This window comes from Ylistrum balloti, unplaced genomic scaffold (assembly GCF_031769215.1).
Source record: "Ylistrum balloti isolate Yb309-2 unplaced genomic scaffold, AGI_CSIRO_Ybal_v1 Utg369684, whole genome shotgun sequence".
Classification (NCBI taxonomy): domain Eukaryota; kingdom Metazoa; phylum Mollusca; class Bivalvia; order Pectinida; family Pectinidae; genus Ylistrum; species Ylistrum balloti.
Window position 1 is genome coordinate 120,972 of NW_026781923.1, and position 17,514 is coordinate 138,485.

Below are 17,514 nucleotides of genomic sequence, written 5' to 3' on the forward strand. Positions count from 1 at the left end.
TGATCAGTGAGACTAGATCAGTGAGACTAGATCAGTGAGACTTGATCAGGGAGACTTGATCAGTGAGACTTGATCAGGGAGACTTGATCAGGGAGACTTGATCAGGGAGACTAGATCAGGGAGACTTGATCAGGGAGACTTGATCAGGGAGACTAGATCAGTGAGACTTGATCAGGAGACTTGATCAGGGAGACTTGATCAGGGAGACTTTAATAACCAAGCAAAGGAGACTTGATTAAGTAATGAAGATTTTATTAACTAAGAGAAAATCAATCAAGCATATCAGACTAAACCAATCAAAGAATTGTGAATAATTAAGTGAGGATGGAGGACATTGAAAGACACTCAATCCAGGGAAATTCAAAGGAAATTGAAGGCCATTCAACTGTAAGGGAGACTCAGTGAAGGAAGGATACTCAATCAAATGGGAGAGGCATGATAAGACGAGGAAGGCTGAGACTTGATCATCTTACTAAACCATGTGACTTAATCTCTGTCTTGTGATGATGATTTAAACAACCAATCAGACACACTAGTCAAGGAACATTCTAATGATACTGACAGGTAACACCAGGAGAATATTTCAGAAGTACAGATTGTTAGGGACAATATTTGATGACTTTTGTCATGTTAGAGAAAGAATATATCAGGCATTTTGACAAGTGCTGTTGCCTTAATGACCCAAAGATTATAACCATTTAGCCCTTCTGAAATGGTTTGCCATACACCATCTGGTGGTAGTATTGTTTGATTATATAGACACTTGAACGTTTGTCACCAGAGAATTCCTAGATCAGTCTATTGATTGTTAACTAGCTACTAATATTCTCCATTATGTTTCGGAAGGTATTATTGCTGTTAGGTGTGCGACCTCGATAGCCTGGGGGTAAGTACCCACTTCACACTGTCACTCCCTTATCCTTGTAAAATATTATTCTGTTTACTTGTCCCCTTTTGCTAGGCCTGTAAATACCCCAGAGGTTTTAATGACACTTAATAAAGGAAGCATATGGTTTCATAATCTTTATCGTAGCACAAACTAACATGATTAATTGACTTTGGAAGCATGGCTATGAGGATCCTCAGCTGTTATCAACTACATTTCTTACCACTTGTTTTCAAGCCGTTTTCTATTTTATTCATAACATCATATTTATCTATGTCTGATTATGTCTACGTTTAATGAAATCATTTTGAACAAATTCATATCTTTAATGGGAAACTTAATGAAATGGCTGAACCAACATATTAAAATCTGAGATAAATGATATAAGAAATAACTGTCTCATGATTTTAACTGATTTATGACTATGTTGCTGCTGTCTTCAGCTTAACTTAGTACACAATTACAATATGCCTTGTTCAAACTTTTTGATACACTTAAATATGTTACAAGCATGCAGCTTATAACTACATCAACAAGTCTGGGGATCTTTACTCTAACACTAATTGTCACAGATAATAAAAATAAAACAAGCACCTGTGTGACTGAGATGTCTATAGATATCATTAGGGGCAGATTCATCCACAAAGAGCTGAGTGATTTCCTTACCACATCATTATCAACTGTACAGTATTACAGCTAATAACGGCTTGCTTTCCACCATCCTGGAGACAACCAATTTCCAATCAAAGCAATCACGGTGACAATCTTAAGGAAAGACCTCATCAGGAAAAAAATTGATTTCAAGGAAAATAATTTTATCAAAATTTTCATTGAGAACCCTTGTAAGGTAATTAGTTCTGATATAAAAAAAAACTACCATAAAGATGATGACAAAGAAATATTTATCTGTGAAGTGTGATATTATCAGAAACTAGTGTCAAAATTCGATCATTATTCGCGAAAGTAAATCTGATCTTACAAAACTCAATGTCGGCCCATAAAAAATCATCAGATGTTTAAATGAAGGTGTATGAAGCACAAAGCTTGTGTTAAAATGAATTTATCTGTCAACACTGTATCAAACAACGTAGAGTAGTGGAGCTCACTTGTAGTTATTGTCATTGTACCTGGTCATTGTTTCCCAATTTGCTCCTTTACCATTCATCCTGTGGTTTTCAGCTTTCATACTGTTAATCTTGTTTGGTAAAAATATTGATTGATGTATTTAGTCAGCTCTGTTATTGGTCAATTTTGCATGAAAGTCAACACTGTATTAATTTCTTAGACTGATCAGCAATTTTATACAGCACTACCAGGACGAACACACAACGTTAGAATTAACCATATGTTAAAAGTTACATTTATCAAATTTTCTTTAATTGACAAGATTTATCTATCATATCTAGTACTGAAGCAAGATACATAAAGATACATTAATACTTTTCAGCGTTTGGAAATATATGAGGCCATTATCTAAACTGACTGTATTTATACAGTTAAATCTGATGTACATTGTAGTGTCATTTATTTAAAGTTTCAGTTTGTGATTTAGGTTTTTAACTGCAGCTAAACCTAACAATGACAGAAAATTTGAAGATTTTAACTAAAGCTTTAATATGTATATAGAGGATATGCTAAATGTTTCAAAGCTTCCTGTCCCATCCATCACCATTACCACTATGATAGTGCAAATTAAGGAGATATAAAAGTTTTTATAGAGACCTAAAATTCCTAGAGATAAAATCTTTTTTTAGATTCATATCACATATGTTCTGCCTACAAGTACGATTAGAAATATTAATTAATATATCTGTAGGATACCAACCAATTTTTCTAAATTACGACTCATGACAACATCCACCAATGACTGTCAATCATATAGGAAATTTTATCACAAAACATCGTCCATTTCAAATTTATCTGTCTAACTGGGTAAGTGCCAAATATTGACATAGTCTCTCTGAGAGTGTACCACTAACATGGTATGGTTCCCTCCCGACATGTTGTTACAAGGTCCTTTTTTGTAGGAGTTCTGGCTGATACGTGACGTATAAATGACACCTATATATTATCTAAAATACATACACATCTTTGTATACAAGTCTACCCGTCCCTTGTGGCCAAACACACACCTAACTCACACTCATTCAAGTGTGATCAATATCATAGGAGATCCTATGGAACATTATATACGATGCTCTCCATGGTAAAGAGCAATTCATGCATGACGATACAACACAAGTGATATGTATGACAAAAACTTAATGAAAAAGACATCATTGTCCAAACCCACTGCCACATATCTGACATCCCCGATTGCAAAATAAACGACTTCACAAATCCAAGGTAATATCAGTGAATGGTTTCAGATCAAGTCTGCAACCTGATGTTATCAACAAAATGAACACATCAGTCAGCATACTCTACAGAGTAATATTCTATTTATCACAGTTACACAGTTTTTTCGTAAAACAATTGTTTTCATGAGAAAGATGTACAAAGATAGTCGTGGATAATGACCCTGACAGATACGTATCCTTCATGCTGAGGTATCCTATAAAGAGAGCCTTCTATGAAGTGTCAGATTATACCATAATTTTTGTCCCTCTACGTCATCACAAGAAAACTAAATGATGTCAGGCATACAAAATCTTGTCTCCATTACTGTGACCTTGACCTTTGAGTAAGTCTACTTCACATAAAGATTGCTCTACACAATATCTGAACATGGTCCTTGTCCATCATTAGGAATTTTCTAAAGCAGTTTAGAGAATGTGTGTAGCCTCTAGAGGTATCCAGAAGCTACCGGAAACCTTGCAAGATCAAGCATTGAACCAATTGTTTCATGAACAATAATTAAATATTCTCCACCCTTCCTGTTTTTTATACCCAGCTAACCTTTATTTATACACCAGCTGCTGTCTGCACACAACCTACCAGTACATCACCTTTTCTTAGTTAAATACGTACAACAAAATCTATACCAGATAAAACATTACGGTAATTCAATTCTATCTTGTGGCCAAATATGATCAGTGATTCCATGGACTGAACATTACCAGGCCCTAAGTTTGTAGGACGTGTCCATTGAAGAGCAACCGCCGTCCTAACTTCTGTAATGATCAGCTGTTGACATCTTACAATACAAGGAAAGGAGAATTCATATAAGGGAAGAAGTCAATTTAGTGCAGAACACTGTTCGAAGGACTGAATGACAAATTTGTTCACAGAGATCTAGTTAAGTTTTTTATGAACAATCAATATATGGGATGATTATAACAACAAGATGTGTTTAATAAACACTATTTCCCCAACAGCAACAAAATTGGTTAAAACTTTTACTGACACCAGAAAGATCTCAAGGTCATAAGGAACACACATGCCAAATCTGAAAGCCCTGCTTCTTATGATGGAAAAGCTATGGCCAATGTTAATTTTTTTCAAATGTAGGTCAAAGGTCATGGTCAAGGTCACATGGTCAAAAATGTTGGTACCACCAGAAAAGGTCTTGTTACAAGGAACACACATGCCAAATATAAAAGCCATACCTCTTACTCTGCAATAGTTATTGACAAGGATATGAAATCATAAATTCAGTGACATGACATCAACAGTAACAATTCAGTGACATGACATCAACAGTAACAATTCAGTGACATGACATCAACAGTAACAATTCAGTGACATGACATCAACAGTAACAATTCAGTAACATGACATCACCAGTAACAATTCAGTGACATGACATCAACAGTAACAATCCAGTGACATGACATCAACAGTAACAATTCAGTGACATGACATCAACAGTAACAATCCAGTGACATGACATCAACAGTAACAATTCAGTGACATGACATCAACAGAAACAATCCAGTGACATGATATCAACAGTAACAATTCAGTGACATGACATCAACAGTAACCATCCAGTGACATGACATCAACAGTAACAATTCAGTGACATGACATCAACAGTAACAATTCAGTGACATGACATCAACAGTAACAATTCAGTGACATGACATTACAGTAACAATTCAGTGACATGACATCACAGTTACAATTCAGTAACATGACATCAACTCCTTCCTATCTATGATGTAACATCAATGATGCAATGCACTGGGACACCAAAACACATACCTAGCAAAGCCAGCAGGGTAAGGGGAAAATAATGATTGATATGACCCCTTGTTGGTGAGATAGGAGGGATCTCAACCCTCTTGATTGAGGGATCTCAACCCTTGGGAAAGGATCATTAAGTTACACGCACAAGTCTATCATCTTTTCCCTGGGGTTGGGATCCCCTTATCTCAACACAAATAGTGTAGAAGATTCTATTATTTCAAATTGTATGTCCATCAGTCCTTAGACAGTTGGAAATATTAATTACTAGAAGAATGCAGTGTGTTAGATCACCTTTGAGACCACAAATTAAGTCATCTTAATTGTCTTCATCAAGATAACCTGATTATCATATCGAACAATTAGCCCATGTCTGGTGGCAAGCCAAACCCAAATTTATTGATTTTCTATAAAAAAACCCAACAAATGAAAATTTTGTTGTCCTGGCCAGTTTCACAGATCTTCCTTAACTTAAGGTATTTTCCTTATCTTAAAATTGCCCATAGAAAAGCATTACATAAGTTTAGGAAATTTCCTGAAGTTTTAAGTTTTTCTTATATAATACTTTTAGATGGTGGTTAAGATTTCCTTAAGTTAAGGGAGATTCATGAAACTGGAGCCTGTTGATATGAACATCCTCTCACTCAGAGTCAGAATTCATGTGCTGGGCTTAAAGTTCAATATTACTACACTTAGTAAGGCATTCAGGCACTATCAGTTCATATTTGTGTCCTCATTGTCAGTGAAATGTACGGCTAAGGATGATAAGTAACATTAATATCTTGAGATGATGGTAACAACAATGGGAACATATATATCCCTTGTTAAGATGATTACCAGATTATATCATATTTCATTTTCCTTGGAAAGAAATTTTCATCTGTCCAAAAAGGATTGTAGATATTGTGTATTACCGAAAGAATCATGTAAAAAATACCAACAACACAAAAAGTCTTAAAATCCAAACAGAAAAAAATGATAACAAAGACCATGTTGTGCCCTAATTTGCACACAACTAATTGTATTGACCCTGGATTTACCAAGATTTATAGGGCATGTCTTCCATGCATCTGCCAACGCTCACTCTTCTGAAACACCTGGTCTTATTCTCATTGTACTTTTTAAAGAGTCTCCATATAAATTGTACTTTTTCAGGAGTTTCTGTGTAAATTTTTTTTTTGTTAATATATTGCTCTAGTTTTATTGAATTTGAGTTTGGATTATGATTATGTTGACATGTTGGTATTTCCTAGTTTTATTGAATTTGAGTTTGGATTATGATTATGTTGACATGTTGGTATTTCCTAGTTTTATTGAATTTGAGTTTGGATTATGATTATGTTGACATGTTGGTATTTTCTTGTTATTTTTTTGTACTTGACCATGTTGACTTAATTTGTACTACTTCATAAATCATTGTCAACCTACTTTGTGCAGTCATTATATGTCCAATATAAATTCACCATAGGAGCAGAACTGTGGAAGCCAATCACCATAACAACAGAGACATGTGGGAGCCATCCAATCACTACTTACAGATTAAAGATGTATTCACTTACCTGGAAAAGAAAGAAAAGTCAAAATATCAATTTGTGGATGACGTGAAGATGAAATATGTTTTAATGTACACTTCCTTGTTGCCTGGCTCTGAATTAATTGTTTAATCAACCGTGATCCCCCAGAGGATTTGCATGGCATGATACCAAACGCACCCTCATTACATATACAAGTGCATGCAATCAAGAAAATACAACTGAAGATCAATGGATTTGAAATAGGTTCACTAGTCTTTCAACAGCATCTTCCACACATCAACTCCAGATCCACTGAAAGCTATTTTGAATACATTTCCATATCAGAATGTGTGATAATGGAAGAAAGTAATTTACTATTTAAAGCAATAGAATTAGACTTAAATCTATCCAACCAAATCAGACTTATATTAAACATGTCACACAATAACACTGTTTGAAAAAAACTGTTTGTAACCATCCCAGTTTTCTGTGTAAGAATTCAAAGATTCAAAGACTTAAAAAAAAAAAAAAACTGACAACATTTCTGAAATTTGTCCTATTGTAGTACCTCACAAAACATAACCAGAATAACATACGAACAACATCATCTTCAATAATGAACTCGAAACAACTGACAAGATAAACAAGAAACTCAAACAGCAAGTACAGAATGATGCTGTGCAGATATAGATGACTGATGTCAGTGATCCTAAGGGTGTAAAATAACCTCACTTATCTGTGATCTTCAACATCCCACTTAACACACAAATCAATGTTTCAAGTCCATTAAAAAATCAAATTGCAATCAAAGTGTTGATATCTCTCTTGCCATATTCTAAGTTTGTGGTAAACAAAACAACTATCGTATCATAATGTTGCTAGAAGCATAATTATAGCTGCCGAAGAGGTCTGGTAGTGAAAGTGAAAATGTTTCTGTATCTGTTAGAACTTGTTACCGATCCTGTTGACAATGTTGTCATGAGATACTAGTACATTTAGGAAATTGTCTTTACATTGGTACATTTTATGGAGTGTTCAAATTCTTCCCTTCCAGCAATGATACAACTTCATGGTCCTACATAAAATAGCACTTAAGGATGCTAAAGAGCATTTAAACACTTAAATCAAAAGATTCAAATATATATCCGAGTAGCCTAGTTTCCCAGAGCTTATTTTAAGATAGTGAAGTCATTGACACTTTGTTAGGGGTACTGGTATCAACATATACGGATATTCTGTATATAGCCGGTTTACAGTTATGTGACAATACCATATCCATTTTATAACATTAATTTTCATACCACTGTTCTTTAGTATCTATCAAAGTCTAAACATACACAGTATTTTAAATAACTCTGTAATGCTATAAATGTTTCTGACAAACTTCTAAGACCTCTGATAATGCCTTGTTGAATTAATTCACTACAATCTTATTCCTGCTTGATAAATACAATACTTTAATACTGAACTCCAGTAAGTATAGACAGCTTATGATCAACTCAAAACATAATGACTTTGAACACGACAACTTAATACTTGCAAAAAAGGAAAATGACATTTTTTTATCAACTTTAGCATTGCATAAGGAGCTTTAGGAGCCACAGTCATGTATATGTCATTTAACTTAACACAATGTGATCCTATATTCAACCCTAGAGACTTAACTTCAAAACTACAATGACAGTAATTTAAAGGAAACTTCTCAATAAAAAATACAATGTACTTAAAGTCTAGCAAGTAGTTACTCTATTTAAATTTTCTGACTCCAGAGGCAAAACCTTGCAAAAAACATCTCAATTGGCCAGACTAATGCTTTAAACAGGAACTACCGGTTGTATTTGTCAGGAAATATCTTCTTAAGTTACGCCCACCTACTTTGTTTAATGGTTGATTGTAAAATTATGGATCCAGAAAATATCGCTTCTACACTCCAGTTCCATTTAGCTTTAAAGATTAAAGAGTTTTAATCATGGACTTAACAGATACAGATAAATGTGGATGAGAAAGAGTTTTAATCATGGACTTAACAGATAAATGTGGATGAGAAAGAGTTTTAATCTTGACTTAACAGATACAGATAAATGTGGATGAGAAAAAGTTTTAATCTTGACTTAACAGATACAGATAAATGTGGATGAGAAAGAATTTTAATCTTGACTTAACAGATATAGATAAATGTGGATGAGAAAGAGTTTTAATCTTGACTTAACAGATAAATGTGGATGAGAAAGAGTTTTAATCTTGACTTAACAGATACAGATAAATGTGGATGAGAAAAAGTTTTAATCTTGACTTAACAGATACATCTAAATGTGGATGAGAAAGAGTTTTAATCTTGACTTAACAGATACATCTAAATGTGGATGAGAAAGAATTTTAATCTTGACTTAACAGATATAGATAAATGTGGATGAGAAAGAGTTTTAATCTTGACTTAACAGATAAATGTGGATGAGAAAGAGTTTTAATCTTGACTTAACAGATACAGATAAATGTGGATGAGAAAGAGTTTTAATCTTGACTTAACAGATACATCTAAATGTGGATGAGAAAGAGTTTTAATCTTGACTTAACAGATACATCTAAATGTGGATGAGAAAGAGTTTTAATCTTGACTTAACAGATACAGATAAATGTGGATGAGAAAGAGTTTTAATCTTGACTTAACAGATACAGATAAATGTGGATGAGAAAGAGTTTTAATCTTGACTTAACAGATACAGATAAATGTGGATGAGAAAGAGTTTTAATCTTGACTTAACAGATACATCTAAATGTGGATGAGAAAGAGTTTTAATCTTGACTTAACAGATACATCTAAATGTGGATGAGAAAGAGTTTTAATCTTGACTTAACAAATACAGATAAATGTGGATGAGAAAGAGTTTTAATCTTGACTTAACAGATACAGATAAATGTGGATGAGAAAAAGTTTTAATCTTGACTTAACAGATACAGATAAATGTGGATGAGAAAGAATTTTAATCTTGACTTAACAGATACAGATAAATGTGGATGAGAAAGTGTTTTAATCTTGACTTAACAGATACAGATAAATGTGGATGAGAAAGAGTTTTAATCTTGACTTAACAGATACAGATAAATGTGGATGAGAAAGAGTTTTAATCTTGACTTAACAGATACAGATAAATGTGAATGAGAAAGAGTTTTAATCTTGACTTAACAGATACAGATAAATGTGAATGAGAAAGAGTTTTAATCTTGACTTAACAGATACAGATAAATGTGGATGAGAAAGAATTTTAATCTTGACTTAACAGATATAGATAAATGTGGATGAGAAAGAGTTTTAATCTTGACTTAACAGATACAGATAAATGCGAATGAGAAAGAGTTTTAATCTTGACTTAACAGATACAGATAAATGTGGATGAGAAAAAGTTTTAATCTTGACTTAACAGATAAATGCGAATGAGAAAGAGTTTTAATCATGGACTTAACAGATACTGATAAATGTGGATGAGAAAGAGTTTTAATCATGGACTTAACAGATACAGATAAATGTGGATGAGAAAGAGTTTTAATCTTGACTTAACAGATACAGATAAATGTGGATGAGAAAGAGTTTTAATCTTGACTTAACAGATACAGATAAATGTGGATGAGAAAGAGTTTTAATCTTGACTTAACAGATACAGATAAATGTGGATGAGAAAGAGTTTTAATCTTGACTTAACAGATAAATGTAGATGAGAAAGAGTTTTAATCTTGACTTAACAGATACAGATAAATGTGAATGAGAAAGAGTTTTAATCTTGACTTAACAGATACATCTAAATGTGGATGAGAAAGGGTTTTAATCTTGACTTAACAGATACATCTAAATGTGGATGAGAAAGAGTTTTAATCTTGACTTAACAGATACAGATAAATGTGGATGAGAAAGAGTTTTAATCATGGACTTAACAGATAAATGTGAATGAGAAAGAGTTTTAATCTTGACTTAACAGATACATCTAAATGTGAATGAGAAAGAGTTTTAATCTTGACTTAACAGATAAATGTGGATGAGAAAGAGTTTTAATCTTGACTTAACAGATACAGATAAATGTGGATGAGAAAGAGTTTTAATCTTGACTTAACAGATACATCTAAATGTGAATGAGAAAGAGTTTTAATCTTGACTTAACAGATAAATGTGGATGAGAAAGAGTTTTAATCTTGACTTAACAGATACAGATAAATGCTGATAAAAATGAGTTTTAATCATGGACTTAACAGATACAGATAAATGCTGATAAGAAAGAGGTTGGAACAATTGTTCCTCTTTCTCTAGGTATCTATTATGATATATCCACTCATTCTTTAAAACAATCCATCAATGATATGATCTGAGCTTTACTCTAAGCTGCAAAGCTCTCTCAGCAAGCCGAGCACTGAAGGTTGATATTGTCTTATATTCAGAGTTTGATAGTGAGACCAGTGAAGCATGCAGTATGATAGCAGACAACATTGATACAGCCTAACAGAATTTATATAATGTTCCTATGCAGTTTCTGTCACCAGCTGGCTGATGTACGGACACTTTGGAACTATGTCAGCTACCCAGAAAACAAGTGTATGCCAAGCAATCTCACAACTGGTTATCACTTACACCCTAAAAGTTGGTAAGTAACACATACAATAGGTTAAGGAACATACTATTGATGTTTGTTCGTAGTATACGCGTATCATTTCTTGACTTTCACTGATAACAATTGATTCACTGCTCCCACATAATACACTAAAAAAACCATCACAAATATACGGGAATTTTCATCATACCAGCCTCCATAAATTCAATCCTGAACTGGACCAACTACGAAGTGTATTACTAATTAAAACCATTCATCAATGTGATCTGAGTTGATTACTGAGATAAAATTAACAGCATATTCTCAATATCCCTAAACAGATCTTACAAACATCATCAAAATGAATATTTGATCACAACAAGACATCTAGATGGACTTCAATGTCATAAATCAATTTGTTTATAGATAGTTATTTACATCTAATGGATTCATTAATAGTAGCCATGACAACATTATACATCAACGAGAAGATACAAGGAAAGTTATTGCAAGACAGGACAGATATAGTAAAATGATCAAATTAATTTATGAAAAAACTAGAAGCCTCTTCTGAGCAATTTAAGCCCTGTCAATTTTTTTTTTGATGTGCTGATATGTTATTGGTTTTACCAGCAGTTTAGAGTTAATTGATCTACTCCAAGAGGAAAATTAATTCTGAATTTTCCAAATTTAGGTTGAGATTTTCTCAATCAGCATAAATGTATTGTCATTAATGTGACATATTTTTCTTTTAGTTGTTCAGGATGGTTGGGGATTGTAACTTTATTATTGAATGGATATATTTGTATAAAAACTGATCTTACTTCTAATGAGTAAGGGATTAGTCATTAAGTACATAGCTGAGAGGACTAACAATGAGACAGCTTTGAATGATAGGAGCCAAGGCAGGCCTTGGATGTGACTTCCAATGAAAGGTAGGGGTTGTGAATGGTAGAGACAAAGGTAATAAATTGATTTGACTTATCAACAACAAAGACTAAGGAGAGATGGGACACGTAAGCAGCTGACAAGCAATGGGAGAAACTTCGGAAGATAGGAATCAAGGCAGAAGATTTGGATCGTAGGAAGCAAGGAAGGCAACAGATTAAGTACCAATGAGAGAAGCTTTGGTAGTTTGGAACTGAGGGAGGCATCAGAATAAGTACCAATGAGAGAAGCTTTGGTAGGTAGGAACTGAGGGAGGCATCAGAATAAGTACCAATGAGAGAAGCTTTGTAGTTAGGAACTGAGGGAGGCACCAGATTAAGTATCAATGAGAGAAGCTTTGGTAGTTAGGAACCAAGGGAGGCATCAGATTAAGTATCAATGAGAGAAGCTTTGGTAGTTAGGAACCAAGGGAGGCATCAGATTAAGTATCAATGAGAGAAGCTTTGGTAGGTAGGAACCAAGGGAGTCATCAGATTAAGTACCAATGAGAGAAACTTTGGTAGGTAGGAAACTAGGAAGGCAACAGATTAAGTACCAATGAGAGAAGCTTTGGGAGATAGGAACTGAGGGAGGCATCAGAATAAGTACCAATGAGAGAAGCTTTGGTAGGTAGGAACCAAGGGAGGCACCAGATTAAGTATCAATGAGAAAAGCTTTGGTAGTTAGGAACCAAGGGAGGCATCATATTAAGTACCAATGAGAGAAACTTTGGTAGGTAGGAAACTAGGAAGGCAACAGATTAAGTACCAATGAGAGAAGCTTTGGGAGATAGGTACTGAGGGAGGCATCAGATGAAATACCAATGAGAGAAGCTTTGGTAGGTAGGAACCAAGGGAGGCACCAGATTAAGTATCAATGAGAGAAGTTTTGGTAGGTACGAACCAAGGGAGGCATCATATTAAGTACCAATGAGAGAAGCATTGGTAGGTAGGAACTGAGGGAGGCATCAGATTAAGTACCAATGAGAGAAGTTTTGGTAGGTAGGAACCAAGGGAGGCATCAGATTAAGTACCAATGAGAGAAGCTTTGGTAGTTAGGAACCAAGGGAGTCATTAGATTAAGTACCAATGAGAGAAGCTTTGGTAGGTAGGAAACTAGGAAGGCAACATTAAATACCAATGAGAGAAGCTTTGGGAGATAGGACCTGAGGGAGGCATCAGATTAAGTACCAATGAGAGAAGTTTTGGTAGGTAGGAACCAAGGGAGGCACCAGATTAAGTACCAATGAGAGAAGCTTTGGTAGGTAGGAAACCAATGAGAGAAGTTTTGGTAGGTAGGAACAACAGATTAAGTATCAATGAGAGAAGCTTTGGGAGATAGGAACTGAGGGAGGCATCAGATTAAGTACCAATGAGAGAAGCTTTAGGTTATAGGAACCAAAGGAGGCAACAGATTAAGTACCAATGAGAGAAGCTTTGGTAGGTAGGAACCAAGGGAGTCATCAGAATAAGTACCAATGAGAGAAGCTTTGGTAGGTAGGAAACTAGGAAGGCAACAGATTAAGTACCAATGAGAGAAGCTTTGGTAGGTAGGAACCAAGGGAGGCAACAGATTAAGTACCAATGAGAGAAGCTTTGGTAGGTAGGAACCAAGGGAGGCACCAGATTAAGTACCAATGAGAGAAGCTTTGAGGTAGGTAGGCAACAGATTAAGTACCAATGAGAGAAGCTTTGGTAGGTAGGAAACTAGGGAAGGCAACAGATTAAGTACCAATGAGAGAAGCTTTGGTAGGTAGGAAACTAGGAAGGCAACAGATTAAGTACCAATGAGAGAAGCTTTGGTAGGTAGGAAACTAGGAAGGCAACAGATTAAGTACCAATGAGAGAAGCTTTGGTAGGTAGGCAACAGATTAAGTACCAATGAGAGAAGCTTTGGTAGGTAGGAAACTAGGGAGGCAACAGATTAAGTACCAATGAGAGAAGCTTTGGTAGGTAGGTAGGCAACAGATTAAGTACCAATGAGAGAAGCTTTGGTAGGTACAAGGGAGGCACAGATTAAGTACCAATGAGAGAAGCTTTGGTAGGTAGGAAACTAGGAAGGCAACAGATTAAGTACCAATGAGAGAAGCTTTGGTAGGTAGGAAACAAGGGAGGCACCAGATTAAGTACCAATGAGAGAAGCTTTGGTAGGTAGGAACCAAGGGAGGCACCAGATTAAGTACCAATGAGAGAAGCTTTGGTAGGTAGGAACCAAGGGAGGCACCAGATTAAGTACCAATGAGAGAAGCTTTGGTAGGTAGGAAACTAGGAAGGCAACAGATTAAGTACCAATGAGAGAAGCTTTGGTAGGTAGGAACCAAGGGAGGCACCAGATTAAGTACCAATGAGAGAAGCTTTGGTAGGTAGGCAACAGATTAAGTACAATGAGAGAAGCTTTGGTAGGTAGGAAACTAGGAAGGCAACAGATTAAGTACCAATGAGAGAAGCTTTGGTAGGTAGGAAACAAGGGAGGCAACAGATTAAGTACCAGATTAAGTACCAGATTAAGTAATGAGAGAAGCTTTGGTAGGTAGGAACCAAGGACCACCAGATTAAGTAATGAGAGAAGCTTTGGTAGGTAGGAAACTAGGAAGGCAACAGATTAAGTACCAATGAGAGAAGCTTTGGTAGGTAGGAACCAAGGGAGGCACCAGATTAAGTATCAATGAGAAAAGCTTTGGTAGTTAGGAACCAAGGGAGGCACCAGATTAAGTACCAATGAGAGAAGCTTTGGTAGGTAGGAACTGAGGGAGGCACCAGATTAAGTATCAGTGAGAGAAGCTTTGGTAGGTAGGAACCAAGGGAGGCAACAGATTAAGTACCAATGAGAGAAGCTTTGGTAGGTAGGAACTGAGGGAGGCACCAGATTAAGTATCAGTGAGAGAAGCTTTTAAGGTAGGTAGAAACAGTGAGAGAAGGAACACAGATTAAGTACCAATGAGAGAAGCTTTGGTAGGTTTGAGAGGCTTTGGTAGGTAAATGATAGGCACCAGATCTAAGCAATGAGAGAAGCTTTGTAGGTAGGAAACTAGGAGGCAACAGATTAAGTACCAATGAGAGAAGCTTTGGTCAAAGGCACCAGATTAAGTACCAATGAGAGAAGCTTTGGTAGGTAGGAAACTAGGAAGGCAACAGATTAAGTACCAATGAGAGAAGCTTTGGTAGGTAGGAAACTAGGAAGGCAACAGATTAAGTACCAATGAGAGAAGCTTTGGTAGGTAGGAACCAAGGGAGGCACCAAATCTTAAGTACCAAAACTGAGAGAATTTGGTAGAGGGGAAGGCAACAGATTAAGTACCAATGAGAGAAGCTTTGGTAGGTAGGAAACTAGGAAGGCAACAGATTAAGTACCAATGAGAGAAGCTTTGGTAGGTAGGAACCAAGGGAGGCACCAGATTAAGTACCAATGAGAGAAGCTTTGGTAGGTAGGAAACTAGGAAGGCAACAGATTAAGTACCAATGAGAGAAGTTTTGGTAGGTAGGAAACTAGGAAGGCAACAGATTAAGTATCAGTGAGAGAAGCTTGTGAACAAGAACTTCGAAGTATGAAAGACCATTTTATAATCTCAGCCTTTGATGGGACTGCATGAGTTGGGGGACAAGTAAAGGCGTAATCCATTCGGACAATAGACAGCAACAGCTTTACTTAAATAACCGTGAAATGAAAGACCATTGAAAGGCATAATAAAGATTTTAATGGTAAATCACTGAATGAATGTAGAATGATAAGAGGAGACAACCTGAGAAAGGAAGAAAAAGTTCATTGGAAAAACACCGTGTCTGAGAGAACTTTATGCCAATTAATTTGAAATATCTAATACAAATACAGCCTTAAATGTAACATCATGAATCACTGAAACTAACACACAGAAAGAAATCTGATTCCAAAATGATTAATGCATTTTTATTATATATTCAGCCATCCTGTACTGATCATTACCAACCCTTTAGGAGTACAGCTGCATGCTGTGGCAATCCATGTTGTTGCTACTTTGAGGTTCCAATTAATATCTGCCTGGCATGATCCACAGGAAACAGCAACAACTTATTTAACAATAAAACCTGTTCAATACTGAACTGTAATTAACCTTCCCTAACTTTTTATAATTACTTTTTCTAGATGAAAAGGTTTTTTCAAAACATAATTGTGGCCAGCCATGCGGGCTACTGACAGACAGGAAACTTTCCACTGGCTAGTTATCATCAACACATCTACAATTTAATCATAGAATTTATGTTTCTTTTAGTTGCAATAAAAAAGGGATAAACAAGTTGGTGATATTTGTATCTAAGATCTGTCTCCCAAGTTCTTTCCTCAAACATGATTTGCTCCTGCCTATTCTAGTCTGATACATTTGTAGTTTTCCTTTGCCCTTTCACTAAAATCCCCCTAGACTTACCCCTACTCCCTACCACAGTCAAAGGCTACCACTATCCAAACCTTACCCATTCTTCCTACACAAAATGTCCTCTAACCCTTCCTGAATTCATAGCCCTTATATATCACTACTTCAAAATTTACCTCTGCCTTCCCTAACCATCCTAATAGCCTTATTCTCCTCTCCACCATCATACCAGCACTATCCTATATTCAATATCACCCCAGCCTTATCCTATACTCCATCTATACCCATCCTATTCCTTTCTGATCCTGCCTTCAACCTTTTTTCCTACCCCTGACTGACCCTACTTTCACCCTACCCCTTCCTACCCCTGACTGACCCTACTTTCACCCTACCCCTTTCTACCCCTCACTTATCCTGCCTTTACCCTATCCCTTCCTAATCCTGACTGACAATGCCTTCACCCTAGCCTTTTCTACCCCTGATTGATCCTGCCTTCAAACTTTTTTCCTACTACTGACTGACCGTACTTGTACCCTACTCCTTCCTACCCCTCACTGACCCTATTTTCATCCTATCCCTTCCTTATCCTGACTGATCTTGCCTTCACCCTATCCCTTCCTAACCCTGACTGATCTTGCCTTCACCCTACCCCTTCCTACCCCTGACTGATCTTGCTTTCACCCTACTCCTTCCTACCCCTGACTGATCTTGCCTTCACCCTACCCCTGCCTATCCTTGACTGATCTTGCCTTCACCCTACCCCTTCCTACCCCTGACTGATCATGCTTTCACCCTACCCCTGCCTACCCCTAACTGATCTTGCCTTCACCCTACCCTTGCCTACCCCTGACTGATCTTGCCTTCACCCTACCCCTGCCTACCCCTGACTGATCTTGCCTTCACCCTACTCCTGCCTATCCTGACTGATCTTGCCTTCACCCTACCCCTTCCTACCCCTGACTGATCTTGCCTTTACCCTACCCCTGCCTACCCCTGACTGATCTTGCCTTCACCCTACCCCTGCCTACCCCTGACTGATCTTGCTTCCACTTTACCCTACACAGCACTAGCCCAGGCCAGCCTGCTATATCTAGCAGTAATGAGAAGTCCAACACCACACCAGCAGTGGTTACATACAGA